Here is a 20050-nt window from a genome sequence, read left to right as displayed (position 1 = left end):
CTTTCATAAATGTGTAATTGCAATACCTATGGAATATAGCAATGTCAATTTACTTGTTCACATGCCAATGTAACACAGCTGTAGGCCAGGAGTAAAAATAGCAGGGGGCACAAAGTGGGACCCAGATCTGTGAAATGGAAAGTCAAAATGACAAGTTAGTGTCCATACACTGAGTGAAAATGACAGACTTATGCTAGCTCCAACAATGATATGAGATGTGGGAAGAAGTGACATCTTCTTACCTGTGTCTCACTGGAAATATTGCATGATGATGTTGTTTCGGTTGTCGATATCCTCTTCTTCTGCCTCCTCTTCTTCACTGTCCACAGGCTCGACAGCTGCCACAAGACCACCATCTGGCCCATCCTCCTGCAGAAAAGGCACCTGGTGTTGCAAAGCCAGGTTGTGCAGCATACAGCAGGCCACAAATATCTGGCACGCCTTCTTCGGTGAGTAGTATAGAGAACCACCAGTCAGATGAAGGCACCGGAATCTGGCCTTCAGGAGGCCGAAGGTGCGTTCTATTATCCTCCTAGTTCACCCATGTGCCTCATTGTAGCATTCCTCTGCCATTGTCCTGGGATTTCTCACTGGGGTCAGTAGCCATCACAGTTTGGAGTAACCAGAGTCACCTGCAAATGTTGAGGGACAACTGTTAGATACACACTAACCCTTAGGGACAACCCCATACCCAGACACCTATGTCAACTGTATTGGGACCTTGGCCTCACCTATTAGCCACACACGGTGCCTCAGGAGTTGCCCCATCACATAAGGGATGCTGCTATTCCTCAAGATGTAAGCGTCATGCACAGAGCAAGGATACTTGGCATTCACATGGGAGATGTACTGGTCTGCCAAACACACCATCTGCACATTCATCGAATGGTAGCTTTTCCGGTTTCTGTACACCTGTTCATTCCTGCGGGGGGAGGGGAAATGCCACATGTGTACCATCAATGGCACCAATGATGTTGGGGATATCTCGCAGGGCATAGAAGTAACCTTTCACTGTGGGCAAATCCTCCACCTGTGGGAAAACGATGTAGATGCGCATGTGTTTCAGCAGGGCAGACAACACTCTGGACAACACGTTAGAGAACATTGGCTGGGACATCCCTGATGCCATGGCCACTGTTGTTTGAAAAGACCCACTGGCCAGGAAATGGAGTCAGGACAGGACCTGCACTAGAGGGGGTATCCCTCTGGGATGGTAGATAGCTGACATCAGGTCTGGCTCCAACTGGGCACAAAGTTCCAGGATTGTTGCACGATCAAGTCTGTATGTGATTATGATGTGTCTCTCTTCCATTGTTGACAGGTCCACCAGGGGTCTGTACACCGGAGGATGCCGCCATCTGATCACCTACCCCAGCAGACGTGCCCTATGGAGGAGAACAGCGAGCAAAGAGTCATCCAACACTGAGGTATCACAATGTGTTATTAGCAGAAATATTAGTAATCCGCAATGTGCTGGTATCTGTCTGTATTCCCGGCCTAGTTAGGTGTGGCGCAGTTTTCATCCATACCATGTGGCCCCCTGAAATGGCGGCTGCCTGACCTGTAAGGTGTGACAAGGGGATATGAGGTAACTGCGCTGGCATTGTACACTGTCGCAGTGGGCGGTCGAAGACCACGGCGCAATTCTGCATTGGTTAACATTGGGACCTATGGGTACCAGGAGCAAATAACGATGTATGCCGGCGGTGGCGGTACGCACCGCCGCGGACGTGACTGCCATTTTCTGTCTGTTCAATCACTTGATACCTAACCTTCAACATGAGAGGACCTACACTGCAAGTGCTGCTGTGACCTGTGTCTAGAAGCAACAATGGCTACAGTGTCTGGGGAAAGGTCCCCAGCCTTCACTTCGGAGCAGTTGGAGAAACTAGTGGATGGGGTCCTCCCCCAGTACACGCAACTGTATGGTCCTGCAGACAAACAGGTGAGGACACTGTGAGCATGCTGCATGGGCAATGCCTGCTTTGAGTGGTGTGGATGGAAGATACATGGGGGGGGCTGAGGCCTGCATGTGTGGATGGTGAGTATATGTGCGTCAGGGCTTGGGTGGGAACTGGTGGGCAATGAGTATGACGGTCCAGACAGATGATTAATTTCCTTTCCTCCTGTACCATTCTTGTAGGTCAGTGCCCACCAGAAGAAGGGTATTTGGCGTGCCATCACCAAGGACATCAGGACACTTGGGGTCTACCACAGATGGAGCACCCACTGCCGTAAAAGATGGGAGGACCTGCGCCGCTGGAGCAAGAAGACGGTGGCGGACCAGCTGGGGATGGCCTCCCAACATGGAAGGGGTGCCTGTCGCACCATGACCCCCCTGATGTCCCGAATCCTGGCGGTGGCCTCTCCGGATTTGGATGGGCACTTAAGGGCATCACAGCAGCCACAAGGGGGTGAGTACACTCTCATTCAACTGACTGACTTACCAGGTGTCTGGGTGAGGGAGGTGGGCAGTGGGTTCCCCTAGGCCAGGGTGAAGTTGGTAGGCAAGGTCCCTTGTGAGGCAGGCTATGTGGCACCCCAACCCCACTAGGGTTAAGAGCCATCTACACCTAGTCTGCTCCTGTGACTTCCAGGTGTGCAGCAATTGGGCTTAGGCCTCGTACCCTGTGGTCAGGTGAATTTTCTAGGAACTGTTAGGAACTGTTAGTGCATGGAGTAGTGCTGAGGGCTGCTCCCTGTGTGTTGTGTCCGCCAACGGTAGGGGTGTTGCATGCACTGAACATGTTTTTCTTCTTTCTTTCCCCCCTTTTTGTTTTCTCCCTGTTCTTGCGTGCAATAGCATCATCAGGCAGAGAAGCAGTGGCACCGAAGCAGGAGGGACCTGCAACCCACTTGGCGTTGGAGCGTGAAGCAACGGAGTCTGAAGCCACTAGTGGGATGGAAGGCGAGGGGAGCTCAACGGCGGAGACAGGAGCAGACACCAGTGACAGCAACTCCTCCTCTGATGGGAGCTCCCTTGCGGTGGCGGGCCCCTCTGTGCCCACCGCATCAACAGGTACAGCCTCCACCCCCACTACCAGCACCGCCCTCCCAGCAGCTCCTCAGCGTGTGTCCTGTGCCCGCTCACTCAGGAGGGTGGGTATCTCCTTTGCCCCAGACACCTCAGCCCCTGCCCCAGTCAGCCCTGCTGCCCTCAGTGAGGACGCTATTGACCACCTGAGATCCCTCACTGTTGGGCAATCTACCATTTCGAATGCCATCCAGGGTGTTGAGAGGCATTTGCAACAAACAAATGCATACCTGGAGGGCATTCATTCTGGGCAGGCGGCCCAACAGAGAGCATTTCAGGCTCTGGCCTCAGCACTGATGGCAGCCATTGTCCCTGTGTCCAGCCTCCCCCTCCAACTTCCTCCACCCAGACCCAATCCCCTGTACCTCAGCCTATCCCAAGCACACCATCAGACCAGCATGCACACACATCAACACACAAAAGTGGCTCAGGAAAACATAAGCACCACACATCCCACAGGCACTCACACAAGCACCATACCCATGCAGACACAGCAACATCAACTGCCTCCACTGTGTCCCCCTCCTCCACGTCCTCCTCCTCCATCCCAGTCTTGTCTCCACTCACACCTGCATGCACTACATCCTTAGCAACTACCTCCATCACCAGCACCAGCATGCCCATCACCACACACTGCTCACGTGCAATCACCACCCCACTACCATTCACACATCCTCTGTGTCCTCTCCCAGTGTGTCTGTGAGCCCTCCTCCCAAAGTACACAAACGCAGGCACACACACACCCAACAGCCATCCACCTCACACTGGCCCATGCACCTTCACCCAAATTCAGCAGATGTACACCTCCTACAACCACTACCTCTTCCTCCACTCCCAAACCCCATCCATCTTCCCATCCCAGTGTGTCTAAAAAACTTTTCCTGGCAACCCTTGACCTCTTCCCTTCACCTCCCCCGTCCTTCCCCTGGGGCCAGTCTTTGCAGGTCCCAGACCAGCACCTCAGCCACCAAATCCCCAGGCACAGTGGTGCCAGCAACTGCAGGGTCATCGAGTGCACCACCCATCAGGGCTGCCAGTGTGCCACGTAGCGAGGGCAAGGACATTCAGCCACCTGCCAAGGTGAAAAAGGTGCCCACATCCCAGAGGGAGAAGCCGCACCTACCAGCCACCAAGGGCTCAGCAAAAACAAAAGGGGATAGTGGCAAGACAACTGTGGCACCATCAAAGGTGGGGAAGGGACAAAAGCAGAAGGGCAGGTCAGGACAGGGCACAGTGGCACTGACTGAGGGACCAGTGTCACACTTTCTGTCCACGACCACACCAACCTGTACAACGGTGAACACCGCAAGCTGCCCCGCCACCACAACCGCCACCTGCATCGCCACCTGCACTGCCACCTGCACAGCCACCTGTACAGCCACTGGCATGTCTACAGCCTCAGCGAGAGTCCCCAGCCTCTTCCCCAGTGGGCAGCCGTCCGAGGCTGCAGGAGACGTCCTGCCGTGTCCCTCAGCAGGTGCTGACCCATGCACCACCGCCAGCACCGCCACCACAGACACAGCCACAAGCACCAGCACCGCGACGTGCTCGGATGTGGCACCACAGCTGACATGGCAACCGTTCCCAGTGGTCAGTCGTCCGAGGCTAGAGAAGAGTTCCTGGACCCTGGCCAGCTTCCATGAGGCATGACTTCCATCACTGTTTGCACCTGCAGGTGGAAGGCAAAGCCGCAGAAGTGTGAGGTATGTCGCTGCCTCCATGGCATATCATGCTACCTGTACCTCGGCAATCTTGTGGCACACACACCCAGGTGAGAGAATTGTACCGGCCACACTGCATGTGGAACACTCTGGGCACCATGCCCCCTCCAGAACCAGTGGAGAGACACATCCACTACCTCAGTCCTTGGCAGGATAAAGCACTCTGGGCACCAGGCTCCCTCCAGAACCAGTGGAGAGATACATCCACTACCTCAGTCCTTGGCAGGATGAAGCACTCTGGGCACCAGGCCCCCTCCAGAACCAGTGGAGAGACACATCCACTACCTCAGTCCTTGGCAGGATGAAGCACTCTGGGCACCAGGCTCCCTCCAGAACCAGTGGAGAGATACATCCATTACCTCAGTCCTTGGCAGGATGAAGCACTCTGGGCACCAGGCCCCCTCCAGAACCAGTGGAGAGATACATCCACTACCTCAGACCTTGGCAGCATGAAGCACTCTGAGCACCAGGCCCCCTCCAGAACCAGTGGAGAGATACATCCACTTGAGAGACTGTGGCTTTGCACTCCCCAGGATAAAGCAGTGGGCAAACCACCCACTGGAGAGACTTGAGAGACTGTGGCTTTGCACTCCCCAGGATAAAGCAGTGGGCAAACCACCCACTGGAGAGACTGTGGCTTTGCACTCCCCAGGATAAAGCAGTGGGCAAACCACCCACTGGAGAGACTTGAGAGACTGTGGCTTTGTACTCCCCAGGATAAAGCAGTGGGCAAACCACCCACTGGAGAGACTGTGGCTTTGCACTCCCCAGGATAAAGCAGTGGGCAAACCACCCACTGGAGAGACTTGTGAGACTGTGGCTTTGCACTCCCCAGGATACAGCAATGAGCATGGAGCCCCCTCGTGCAGCAGTGGAGTCATGCGTTCATCTGGCTGAGGTGGCCCCACCTCCCCCTGAGGTGCCTGTATATTTTTGATCTGATTCCCCAACAGTGTTCTCTCCGTTTCCAGCCAGGTATCTTGTGTGGGCTTCACCCATGCATTTTAGGACCAGTGGTCCACGGACAATGATTGGTACACTATCCGAACTTGTGTAGTTGGTGTACATATTTGTATATACTGAATTTTGATTTTTTTCTATCAGAGTTTTCATGATTACACTGGTCACAATCATTTCCTTTTGTCCTTGCGTTCTTCCAGGGGGTGATGGGGTGTATATGTAATGTTGCGGTATCTATTTGTGTGTATGGTGTTGTTGGTGAGTGTGGGGGTATTGCGTGTTGCGTGTGTGTGTCACTCTCTTTTCCCTCCCCCTCCCCTGTGTTGTAGGTACAGTACTCACCGTGGTTGTCGACGGCATCTGTCATCCTCCTGATGGAGCAGAAGGAAGAGCAGCATTGGTAACACCTGTAGTTCCGGCTCCATGGCATCCTGATCCCTCGTTGGGTGTCTAGAGGTGAGTGTTTTCCCTTCTCTGTACTGTTTCCGCGGTGCTTTTGATAGCATTGGTTCCGCCCCATAAAGGGTAGGCCCCTTGTAATAGTGTGGGGGTTACTTTGTCCTCCACCTGTATTTTGGCAGTTACCGCAGCGGTGTTTGTTTCTACTGCCGTGGCGGTCGGAGTGTTAAAGTAGGTGTCTGTGTTGGCGGTTTCCGCCATGGTCGTGATTCAATTTTTTTTTCCCGCCGGCCTGTTGGTGGTATTACCGCCGCTCACCAACTGCCAGGGTTGTAATGAGGGCCCTATTGTTATCACCCAAAACCTTTGTCAGCGTTTCATTTGCCGACGCAACAGGGCGTATTGTAAACAATGGTCTGCCCCCTTTTAATACCTGCTCTTAGCAAGCATTAAACGCGTCGAATAAAATGACACTAGGAAATCTTGCGCCAGTTTTTTCAGCCCCCACTAATGGGGGAACTCTCCCTTTGCATACATTATTCCTGGTGCAGACATAGGGGGTCATTTTGACCTCGGCGGTAAAAGGCGCTTACCGCCGGTCAGAAGACCGCCATAACACCGCCGCGGCCGCAGTAAACCGCCACGGTCATTCTGACCCGCAACTAGCAAACCGCCAAAAACCCGACATCCACAAAAGTCCGCCACACCAAAGCTCAGCGAAAAAATGGCGATGACCAAACCTCCACCTTCACGCCAACAGAAATACGCCCATACCATTCCGACCCACAAATCCACGCGGCGCTCTTTCAAACGCGGTATTCCATTGGCGGTACACACCACCGCAGTCAAAATACACACACACATAGAAAACTCAGCCACATTGGTCAGTTTGAAATACACACACCTGATACACATACTAACACCACTCCCACACACCCAACACAATATAAAACACACACCCACAAGCCCCTACGACCCGAAATCATTGACGAAGGCTAGAGAGAGAGCACAGAATAGACAGTCCCACAACACAGAGGCACACAACACCATCACCCACACAGAATCCACGCACCAAACACCACACACCACCACACGCACCACACTCATCACCACAAACGCCTCCCCACACCTCAACCACACCACCCCATGGCACCCCAAAGACACCCCAGGTTCAGTGACGCCGAACTCAGGGTCATGGTGGAGGAAATAGTCCGTGTAGAGCCCCAGCTCTTCAGGGCACAGGTGCAGCACACCACAATTGCCAGGAAGATGGAGCTATGGCAAAGGATAGTGGACAGGGTTAACGCGGTTGTTAGAAATGGGGTTTTTGGTTGGCAGTTAGGTTGCCCTCTGTCCAAGCAAGAACCCTCACTCTAGTCAGGGTAAGTCACACACAATCCAAAATCAGCCTGTGCTCACCCTCCGGTAGCTTGGCACGAGCAGTCAGGCTTAACTTAGAAGGCAATGTGTAAAGCATTTGTGCAATAAATCATACAACACCATAGCATAACACCACAAAAATACACCACACAGTATTTAGAAAAATATATAATATTTATCTGGGTATCTTCAGGTCAAAACGATCAAAGATGCAATATGAATTTGTAAAGGTATCACTGAAAAGTGATATAAAGGGGGTCATTCTGACCCTGACGGGCGGCGGGGGCCGCCCGCCAGAGTTCCCCCCTCCGAAATACCGCTCCACGGTCGAAAGACCGCGGAGGGTATTCTAAGTTTTTCCCTGGGCTGGCGGGCGGTCGCCAAAAGACCGCCCGCCAGCCCAGGGAAAAACTCCCTTCCCACGAGGATGCCGGCTCGTAATCGAGCCGGCGGAGTGGGAAGGTGCGACGGGTGCTGTTGCACCCGTCACGTATTTCACTGTCTGCCAAGCAGACAGTGAAATACTTGTAGGGACCCTCTTACGGGGGCCCCGCGACCCCCCCCTACCGCCATCCGGTTCCCGGCGGGCGGACCGCCGAGAACTGGATGGCGGTAGGGGGGGGTCGGAATCCCCTCGGCGGCGCAGCTAGCTGCGCCGCCTTGGAGGATTCAAAAGGGCGGCGGTACACTGGCGGGAGACCGCCAGTGTTGCCGGTCCGACCGCGGCTTTACCGCCGCGGTCGGAATGCCCTGCGGGGCACCGCCGGCCTGTCGGCGGTGCTCCCGCCGACCCTGGCCCCGGCGGTCTAAGACCGCCGGGGTCAGAATGACCCCCAAAGTGTCTTAAGTCTTTAGAAAGTAAACAGAGTCTCTTTCAAACACAAAGTACCTGGTTTCTGGTGGAAAATCTCCTCAGAGGGCCACAAAGGAGGAGGTGCGTGGAAAAAGGGTGTGTGCGTCGATTTCTCCCCAGCACACACGGACTCGCGTCGTTATTTTCCACGCGGGGAAGTCGGGTGTCGTTTTCCGGCGCGGACAGTCTCTTTCTGTGGGTCGCGGGGATTACCAGATGTCCCGGGTCTGTGCGTGGATTTTCCTGCTTGTTTTACGGCTGCGCGTCGTTCTGCGGGGCTGCGCGTCGAAGTTTCGATCTCACAGCAGGCGTTGCGTCGATTTGTCCTGCGGAGTCGGGCGGCGTTGTCCTTGCGAGGCCGTGCGTCAAAGTTTTGATCTCACAGCAGGCGTCGCGTCGATTTCTCCTGCGGAGTCGGGCGGCGTTGTCCTTGCGAGGCCGTGCGTCAAAGTTTCGGTCGTCCCGAAGGCGTCGCGTTGATCAGCGTCGGTGTGCGGCGTTTTTCTTGCCGCGGAACAAGCTGTGCGTCGAAAAGTTCGGCGCACGGAGCGTCCAAGCGGAAGAGTGAAGTCTTTTTGGTCCTGAGACTTCAGGGAACAGGAGGCAAGCTCTATCCAAGCCCTTGGAGAGCACTTTTACAGCCAGGCAAGAGTTCAGCAAGGCAGCAGGCCAACAGCAAGGCAGCAGTCCTTTGTAGAAAAGCAGACAGGTGAGTCCTTTGAGCAGCCCGGCAGTTCTTCTTGGCAGGATGTAGTTTCTGGTTCAGGTTTCTTCTCCAGCAAGTGTCTGATGAGGTAGGGCAGAGGCCCTGTTTTATACTAAGTTGTGCCTTTGAAGTGGGGGTGACTTCAAAGAGTCTCTAAGAAATGCACCAAGTTCCCTTTCAGCTCAATCCTGTCTGCCAGAGTCCCAGTAGGGGGTGTGGCAGTCCTTTGTGTGAGGGCAGGCCCTCCACCCTCCCAGCCCAGGAAGACCCATTCATAATGCAGATGTATGCAAGTGAGGCTGAGTACCCTGTGTTTGGGGTGTGTCTGAGTGAATGCACAAGGAGCTGTCAACTAAACCTAGCCAGACGTGGATTGAAGGGCACAACAAGTTTTTAGTGCAACGAAATGCTCACTTTCTAAAAGTGGCATTTCTAGAATAGTAATATTAAATCCGACTTCACCAGTCAGCAGGATTTTGTATTACCATTCTGGCCATACTAAATATGACCTTCTTGCTCCTTTCAGATCAGCAGCTGCCACTTCAACAGTGTATGAGGGCAGCCCCAATGTTAGCCTATGAAAGGAGCAGGCCTCACAGTAGTGTAAAAACGAATTTAGGAGTTTCACACTACCAGGACATATAACTACACAGGTACATGTCCTGCCGTTTACCTACACAGCACCCTGCTCTAGGGGTTACCTAGGGCACACATTAGGGATGACTTATATGTAGTAAAAGGGGAGTTCTAGGCTTGGCAAGTACTTTTAAATGCCAAGTCGAAGTGGCAGTGAAACTGCACACACAGGCCTTGCAATGGCAGGCCTGAGACAGGTTTAAGGGGCTACTGAGGTGGGTGGCACAACCAGTGCTGCAGGCCCACTAGTAGCATTTAATCTACCTGCCCTAGGCACATGTAGTGCACTCTACCAGGGACTTACAAGTAAATTAAATAGTCAATCATGGATAAACCAATCAGTAGTACAAGTTACCCAGAGAGCATATGCACTTTAGCACTGGTTAGCAGTGGTAAAGTGCCCAGAGGTCAAAAGCCAACAACAACAGGTCAGAAAAAATAGGAGGAAGGAGGCAAAAAGTTTGGGGATGTCCCTGTCAAAAAGCCAGGTCCAACATGACCCCCTACCAGCCTAAAGCCAGGGGAGAACAATCACTATCCTGATGTACTTCCCTGTTTGAGGCGACAGAACAAGGACCCAGGCCCACAACAGCAGGGGCATGCTCCAGTTCTTCGCCTTCCTGACTCCAATTGGATCACTCTGTCCATACTCTCAGGGCCCACTAAGCCAACCCATGGGGAACATTTCTCCTTACCTGCGGATCCCATCTGTGCAGCACCTAACCTTACTTTGCTCACAGATGTATCCCAGGAGCAGGATAGTACCACCATGACCAACACTGTGGTGTTGCCCACTCTACCCCTGGGGTGTGACACTTGTCCCTTCCCCAGGGATAACTCTGTCCACCCGGACAGCAAGCCACAGTGATTACTGACAGCTGCCAGGGATGAGAGCCAGGCCCCAGGCCTCTCAAAGCTCTCCAACCACTGTGACTGTGGAGAGTGGGGGGCGGTAGCCCCAGGTGCTGGGCACCCTTTAACCACTCTCCCTTCCACCAGGTCAGGGATGACAGCCTGAACCTGGTCCTCCCCTCTGGGGCTTTGTACCCTCCCTCCTGGAGCGGTACCCCCAGAGTCCAACATGGTCAGGGTGCTTACAGAAGTCACCCTGTACCATTCCTCCACCAGTGCAGGGCTGTTAACCTGCAACTGGCCCTCCAACCTGGGGCCTGTACCTTCAGGTTGGACTAGGGCCCGGGGTGAGGCTTCCCTCCCCTGCCCTCCCTTCTGGGGTCCAGCACCCTCCAACTAGGATTGGCCTCCTCAGAAGACAACATGGTAGGGGCACTGTTATCAGTAGCCGCTCCCTCCAGGTCCGGGGGGACACCCTGAACCTGGTCTTCCAGCCCAGGGTCTGTACCCTCAGACTGGATCCCTGCCTGGCAAACCAGGACTTCCTGGGAGGCACACCTACCCCCCACCAGGTCAGAGTTTAACCTCTGCACCTGACCATTCAACTCAGTCACCACCCTGAAGTTGAACAATTGCCTGGCACGGCAGGACTTCCTGGAGGGCACACTGACCCTCCACCAGGTCAGAGTTTAACCTCTGAACTTGGCCATTCAACTCAGAGTCACCACCCTGAAGTTGAACAATTGCCTGGCACGCCAGGACTTCCTGGAGGGCACACTGACCCTCCACCAGGTCAGAGTTTAACCTCTGCACTGGGCCATTCAACTCAGAGTCACCACCCTGAAGTTGAACAATTGCCTGGCACGCCAGGACTTTCTGGGGGGCACACCTACCCCCCACCAGGTCAGAGTTTAACCTCTGAACCTGGTCATCCAACCCAGAGTCAACACCCTGAGGTTGGACAATTGCCTGGCACAGCAGGGCTTCTTGGGAGGCACACCTACCTCCCACCAGGTCAGAGTTTAACCTCTGAACCTGGGTATCCAACCCAGAGTCACCACCCTGAGGTTGAACAATTGCCTGGCATGCCAGGACTTTCTGGGGGGCACACCTACCCCCCACCAGGTCAGAGTTTAACCTCTGAACCCGGTTATCCAACCCAGAGTCAGCACTCTGAGGTTGGACCACTGCCTGGTACACCAGGACTTCCTGGGGGGCACGCCTACCCCCCAACAGGTCAGAGCTTATTCCCTGAACCTGGTTAGCCAACCCAGAGTCACCACCCTGAGGTTGAACCATTGCCTGGCAGGCCAGGACTTCCAGGGAGGCACACCTACCTCCCACCAGGTCAGAGTTTAACCTCTGAGCCTGGTTCCTCAACCCAGGGTCACCACCCTGAGGTTGGGCAATTGCCTGGCACGCCAGGACTTTCTGGGGGGCACACCTACCCCCCACCAGGTCAGAGTTTAACCTCTGAACCTGGTCATCCAACCCAGAGTCAACACCCTGAGGTTGGACAATTGCCTGGCACAGCAGGACTTCTTGGGAGGCACATCTACCTCCCACCAGGTCAGAGTTTAACCTCTGAACCTGGGTATCCAACCCAGAGTCACCACCCTGAGGTTGAATCTTTGCCTGGCATGCCAGGACTTCCTGGGGGGCACTCTCACCCCCCACAAGGGACACACCGTCCCCAAGAGCCACACAAGAGTCTGGTTGGCGCAGGTCTCCCGACCTCTGCCCATCCGGCAGAGTCTGGGTTTCCCCCAAACCAGAAACGGTTTCACCTGGGTCATTCCTGGGGGGCTCTGCTCTCAGAGCTGTCCCCTGACTCTCAAGGTCCTCCACTGGGGTCTGCAACCCCCTCTCAACCCTATGTCTGGACTTCGGCACCCCCTCACTATGAGGGGTACTGCCAGACACCAGAACTGTTGGGATGCTGGCTACAGTCACCCCCCCAAGTTCTTCTGACACTGCGGGGCTTCCCTCAAAAGGTGGCCCTACGGTACAGGCTAGGCTTCCCTCCTGGTGTTCCCTCATGGAACCCTCTAGGACCTGGGACCTACCTGGGACACTACAATCCTTTCCCACCACACTCGGTTGGGAACCACCTAGACCACTCCCTTCAGGAGCACCCCCAAATGCCTCTTCAGACTCTCTGGTACTCACCCAGAAGTCTGCCTCCATTGTAAGCTCCCTGGGGTCAGAGAACTCACACTCCACCTGGTGTTGGCGTAGCTCTGGAAAATAAGGACCAGACATATGCTCTCCAGCAATTACATCACTCTGCCCTTCACATGTATTAACCACAGTACCCTTCACCCAACCACCCACTAACTCAACCTTGGAAAAGCACTCTACTTCGCCCTCCTGAGACTGGTGAGACAGTATCTGTCTGTCTCTGACACTCAACCCAAACTCTTCTGGGATGTCTCTACACTCCATATCCAGGACGTCCACCAGGGGGGAACCCTTTTCTCTGTCACTCTCTGCTAGAGTCAGTAAAGTGTCCCTCCCCCCAGTAGGAATATGACTCCCTGTGCCAGTTCCCCAATCCTTCTCAGGGACCCTGTGCATAACGGGAACTACCTCATACCCTTGAACCGCCTGGGGTGTGTCAACTCCCTTCTTCAAGTTGGGCACCACATCTCTGGGCTTGTGCCCTTCTTCAGCAGTACTGGATGCAAGATTTTTGCTGCCACCATCTGAACTGGACTCAGCCCTTCCGGCCTCCAGTTTCAGCTCTTTACAGCTCAGCTCTTGAGCTGCAATCTTTTCTTCTTCCAGGGCTAAGAGACTTGCTGCCTCAGCCCTTTCAAGCTGCTCATCTAGCTCTTCTAGACACCGCTCTAGAGCTAGGAGCCATTCATCTCCCACTGGTTCTCTTTCCTCATCTGAGTAGTCTTCCTCCTCATGTGAGCAGTCTTCCTCCTCATGTGAGTAGTCCTCCTCCTCATCTGAGGGGTACTTAGTCATTTGGTTTCTTGCTGCCTCTCTCTCTGCCCATCTTTCCTCCCCCCAGACTATGTAGTGATGGAGCTTCTCCGCCTTAGTAGATCTCCTTGCTACAGGAAGGCCCCATTTTCTGCAAAGCTTCCTTAGGTCAGCCTTAGTGAGGTGGTCCGTACGAACAAAGAATGAGTAGGTACACAATCCCATTTTGATAAGATCTTATCAGCAAAAACCAAAATCCAAAGTCCAAAATATCAATAGTATATCCAGGAGGACATCAGAGAACCAAGAGCCAAAAAAGATGAAAAATCAAGTTGTCCTTCAACTGTGGGTAGGTAGTGAAATACTTAGCTACTGTATGTCACTGCACAAACACAAGTCCTATCCTCACCGCTGATCACCAATGTTAGAAATGGGGTTTTTGGTTGGCAGTTAGGTTGCCCTCTGTCCAAGCAAGAACCCTCCCTCTAGTCAGGGTAAGTCACACAATCCAAAATCAGCCTGTGCTCACCCTCCGGTAGCTTGGCACGAGCAGTCAGGCTTAACTTAGAAGGCAATGTGTAAAGCATTTGTGCAATAAATCATACAACACCATAGCATAACACCACAAAAATACACCACACAGTATTTAGAAAAATATATAATATTTATCTGGGTATCTTCAGGTCAAAACGATCAAAGATGCAATATGAATTTGTAAAGGTATCACTGAAAAGTGATATAAAGTGTCTTAAGTCTTTAGAAAGTAAACAGAGTCTCTTTCAAACACAAAGTACCTGGTTTCTGGTGGAAAATCTCCTCAGAGGGCCACAAAGGAAGAGGTGCGTGGAAAAAGGGTGTGTGCGTCGATTTCTCCCCAGCACACACGGACTCGCGTCGTTATTTTCCACGCGGGGAAGTCGGGCGTCGTTTTCCGGCGCGTGGACAGTCTCTTTCTGTGGGTTGCGGGGATTACCAGATGTCCCGGGTCTGTGCGTGGATTTTCCTGCTTGTTTTCCAGCTGCGCGTCGTTCTGCGGGGCTGCGCGTCGAAGTTTCGATCTCACGGCAGGCGTCGCGTCGATTTGTCCTGCGGAGTCGGACGGCGTTGTCCTTGCGAGGCCGTGCGTCAAAGTTTTGATCTCACGGCAGGCGTCGCGTCGATTTCTCCTGCGGAGTCGGGCGGCGTTGTCCTTGCGAGGCCGTGCGTCAAAGTTTTGATCTCACGGCAGGCGTCGCGTCGATTTCTCCTGCGGAGTCGGGCGGCGTTGTCCTTGCGAGGCCGTGCGTCAAAGTTTTGATCTCACGGCAGGCGTCGCGTCGATTTCTCCCGGGAAGTCGAGTGGCATTGTCCTTGCGAGGCCGTGCGTCAAAGTTTCGGTCGTCCCGAAGGCGTCGCGTTGATCAGCGTCGGTGTGCGGCGTTTTTCTTGCCTCGGAACAAGCTGTGCGTCGAAAAGTTCGGCGCACGGAGCGTCCAAGCGGAAGAGTGAAGTCTTTTTGGTCCTGAGACTTCAGGGAACAGGAGGCAAGCTTCATCCAAGCCCTTGGAGAGCACTTTTACAGCCAGGCAAGAGTTCAGCAAGGCAGCAGGCCAACAGCAAGGCAGCAGTCCTTTGTAGAAAAGCAGACAGGTGAGTCCTTTGAGCAGCCCGGCAGTTCTTCTTGGCAGGATGTAGTTTCTGGTTCAGGTTTCTTCTCCAGCAAGTGTCTGATGAGGTAGGGCAGAGGCCCTGTTTTATACTAAGTTGTGCCTTTGAAGTGGGGGTGACTTCAAAGAGTCTCTAAGAAATGCACCAAGTTCCCTTTCAGCTCAATCCTGTCTGCCAGAGTCCCAGTAGGGGGTGTGGCAGTCCTTTGTGTGAGGGCAGGCCCTCCACCCTCCCAGCCCAGGAAGACCCATTCAAAATGCAGATGTATGCAAGTGAGGCTGAGTACCCTGTGTTTGGGGTGTGTCTGAGTGAATGCACAAGGAGCTGACAACTAAACCTAGCCAGACGTGGATTGAAGGGCACAACAAGTTTTTAGTGCAACGAAATGCTCACTTTCTAAAAGTGGCATTTCTAGAATAGTAATAATAAATCCGACTTCACCAGTCAGCAGGATTTTGTATTACCATTCTGGCCATACTAAATATGACCTTCCTGCTCCTTTCAGATCAGCAGCTGCCACTTCAACAGTGTTTGAGGGCAGCCCCAATGTTAGCCTATGAAAGGAGCAGGCCTCACAGTAGTGTAAAAACGAATTTAGGAGTTTCACACTACCAGGACATATAACTACACAGGTACATGTCCTGCCTTTTACCTACACAGCACCCTGCTCTAGGGGTTACCTAGGGCACACATTAGGGATGACTTATATGTAGTAAAAGGGGAGTTCTAGGCTTGGCAAGTACTTTTAAATGCCAAGTCGAAATGGCAGTGAAACTGCACACACAGGCCTTGCAATGGCAGGCCTGAGACAGGTTTAAGGGGCTACTGAGGTGGGTGGCACAACCAGTGCTGCAGGCCCACTAGTAGCATTTAATCTACCTGCCCTAGGCACATGTAGTGCACTCTACCAGGGACTTACAAGTAAATTAAATAGTCAATCATGGATAAACCAATCAGTAGTACAAGTTACCCAGAGAGCATATGCACTTTAGCACTGGTTAGCAGTGGTAAAGTGCCCAGAGGTCAAAAGCCAACAACAACAGGTCAGAAAAAATAGGAGGAAGGAGGCAAAAAGTTTGGGGATGTCCCTGTCAAAAAGCCAGGTCCAACAGCGGTGGGACAGCATCCACGCAATCGGGAGGACATCAGGAACAGATGGAACGACCTACGGGGGAAGGTGCGTTCCATGGTATCAAGGCACAACATTGCAGTGCAGAAGACTGGCGGCGGACTCCCACCTACTCCCCCAGAATTTACCGCGTGGGAGGAGGAAGTCTTGCACATCCTGCATCCTGAGGGCCTCGCAGGAGTAGGCGGAGGAACGGACTCTGGTAAGGCAAATCTTCACTACTGCTTCCCACCCCCACCCCACCTGCATGCCAAATCATACCCCCACCCTCACCCCCTCCCCCATCACACCAACCCCTAGCAAAAGGCTCACCATCACAACCCACCCATCCCAACACCAAGCCCTGCATGCGACCACAAAGCATGGACACCCATCACCAAAGCATGCCCACTGCACACACACATCACCCCCACAAGCCACACTCACAAAAGCCCCCACAAGGAAATGCCTGCACATGGGTACACGGACACCCACCCATCACACGAAATGCCACACACAGAAGCAATAACCATACCTTTATACCCATGCAGGACCCGAACGCCACCACACCGCCACGGAGGGTCCAGAGATGTCCATCCCACCCCCAGAAGAGGCCCCCAGCGATGACAGCAGCTCTGTCTCCCTGGAGCCAGACGACCAGCCCGGCCCATCGGGGACCTCTGGATAGTCGGTTCCCCACAGACAGCCACCGGCTACACCAGACCCAACCCCCTCTGGGAACACCAGCACAGCTCCCACCCAGCGGGCCCATGCCTCTGTCTCCAGGACACGTAAATCAGCGGTGTGTCCACCACTACAGGGCACCCAGGTTGTCCCACCACCCCAACAACAACAGGGACCTGGGGGCAGTGGTAGTGGGCACACCGTCCAGGGGACAGAGGCCCAGGAACACAGGGGAACTGGGAGGGCTGCTGTGCGACAGGGGGGGTCAGGCCCGGGGAACCGACTCTCCAAGAGGCCCTCTCCTCCATCATGGGAGCATACCACCGCTCCCAGGAGACGATGGTGACGGTACTGGCCCGGTTCCAGGAGATCCAGGAACTGCAGGAGGAACGGTACATGGGGTTCAGAGAGGAACTGAGGAACATTGGTTCCGCAATGGGGACCATCGTCGTGGCCCTTACCCAGATCGTCACCACATTGCGGGACCATGTGGCACCCCAAAGGGCCCCTGTCACTAGCCCAGGCCAGGAACAGCCTACCACCTCCGCCGGCGCTAGTGGACAGGAGGCCCCCACACAACGACAGGCCACCAGAACCCCACCTCCTGCAGAAGAAGAACCACCCCGCAAGCGGAACCTGAGATCTCACAAGAAGACAGAGTAGGATTGCAAGACCCCCGCCAGCCTAAGATACCCCCTGATGTCATCCCACTGTCCCACATTGTCACCCTGTCCAACCTTGAACTGCCCCTGCTCCATCCTTCCCTAGGCATATGGACAATGCACCTGTGCGACTGAGAACTGGACTCTGCCATGGACATTACTCCACCCCCACCCATCACCGTTTCCCAATCATGTACCTATATGTAGCACTTAAAATAAATCACTTATTCCACTTAAAAAAACAGGAGTCTGCTTGTATTCTTAACAAATGTATTACACATAACGGTGCAATAATGTCCAGTTACTTTGTGATAACAACATACCAATTTCAATAAGCTTTAGTCCATGGGCAAACAAAGCTGAAGTCAGGCAGTGGGTCATACAGCTCTGAAAAGGGAAGGGAAAGTCACAAATCAGTTAACAGGAACTGGGGGGAAACACAGACAGTGGAGACGCATGAGGCCTTAAGTAAATGTAAAATGGGGTGGCTGATTCTTACCTGTGTGCTACTGAAAGTACTGTTGTATGACTGTCTCCCTGTTGTCCGTGTCGTCCCCGTCGTCTTCCTCCTCTTCACTCTCCACAGGCTCCACAGCTGCTACAACACCACCATCTGGACCATCCTCCTGCAGAAAAGGCACCTGGCGTCGCAATGCAAGATTGTGAAGCATACAGCAGGCCACGATGATCTGGCACACCTTCTTTGGTGAGTACATGAGGGATCCACCTGTCATATGCAGGCACCTAAACCTGGCCTTCAGGACCCCGAAGGTCCTTTCTATGATCCTCCTAGATCGCCCATGGGCCTCATTGTACCGTTCCTCTGCCTTGGTCCGGGGATTCCTCACTGGGGTCAGTAGCCACGACAGGTTGGGGTAACCAAAGTCACCAATTAGCCACACACAGTGTCTCTGTAGGTGTTCCATCACATAAGGGATGCTGCTATTTCGCATGACATACGCGTCATGCACTGACCCAGGGAACTTGGCATTTACATGGGAGATGTACTGGTCAACCAAACAGACCACCTGGACATTCATCGAATGATAACTTTTTCTGTTACGGTACACCTGCTCACTTTCTTTGGGGGGAACCAAAGCCACATGGGTCCCATCAATGGCACCAATGATGTTGGGGATATGTCCAAGGGCATAGAAATCACCCTTCACTGTAGCCAATTCGCCCACCTCAGGGAAAATAATGTAGCTCCGCATGTATTTCATCAGGGCAGACAACACTCTGGACAAAACCTTAGAAAACATAGGCTGAGACATCCCAGATGATATGGCCACTGTTGTCTGAAAAGACCCACTTGCCAAAAAATGGAGTACTGACAGAACCTGCACCAGAGGGGGAATCCCTGTGGTTGGCGGATGGGGGACATCAGGTCTGGCTCCAGCTGGGCACATAGTTCATGTATAGTTGCTCTGTCAAGCCGGTATGTAAGTATGATATGTCGTTCTTCCATTGTCGACAGGTCCACCAGCGGTCGGTACACAGGAGGATTCATCCTTCTCCTCGCAAGTCCCAGCGGACGGTGCCTAGGAAGGACAACATGGAGCACAGAGTCAAGCAACCCACAGGTTCGTTCACACAGCTTGCACAGTACACGAATCGCTATGCATTGAATGGCTTGTATGAGTGGCAATGCAAGGCCTAGGCCTGTGTGACGCAGTAGAAATCATGCCATGTGGGCCCTTGAAATGGCGGCTGCCTGACCTGTGAAGTGTGACAGTGGGATGTGAGGTCACTGCGCTGGCGTGGCACACCGTGGCGGTAGGCGGTCGAAGACCGCGGCGCAAAGCAGCATTGGTTAACATTGAACCCTATGGGTCTCAGGAGCCAATGACGATGTGCGCCGGCGGTCGCGGTACGCACCGCTGCGGGCGTGCCCGCCATTTTCTATCTGATTAATCACTCGAGACCTGATCATCCACAGGAGAGGACCTATACTGCAAGTGCTGCTGTGACCTCGGTCTGGGAGATACAATGGCTGCTGCGACTGGGGAAAGGGCCCCTGCCTTCACTTCCGAAGAATTGGAGAAACTTGTTGATGGGCTCCTCCCCCAGTATGCGCTACTCTACGGTCCTCCAGACCAACAGGTTAGTACACAGGGTGCACGTTGAATGGGCTATGCCTGTGTTGAGTGGGGTGTATGTAAAATGGTGGGGAGGGGAGCGAATGAGGAGTGCAACGCACGAAAGATGAGAGCATGTGCCACATAGCAAGGTTGGGGAGGGGGGGGCCACTCACATTGACCAGGCAGAAAACTGATGCGATTTCCTTTACCACCCTGTACATGTCACATAGGTCAGCGCCCATCAGAAGATCGACATTTGGCGTGCCATCGCCAAGGACGTCCGGGCCCTGGGGGTCCACAACAGACGGGGCACCCACTGCCAAAAGAGGTGGGAGGACATCCGCCGCGGGACCAGAAAGACCGCCGAGTCCCTGCTGGGGATGGCCTCCCAAC

Source organism: Pleurodeles waltl, chromosome 5, assembly GCF_031143425.1.
Source record: "Pleurodeles waltl isolate 20211129_DDA chromosome 5, aPleWal1.hap1.20221129, whole genome shotgun sequence".
NCBI classification, from domain to species: Eukaryota; Metazoa; Chordata; class Amphibia; order Caudata; family Salamandridae; genus Pleurodeles; species Pleurodeles waltl.
Note: the sequence above shows the minus strand (reverse complement) of the source record.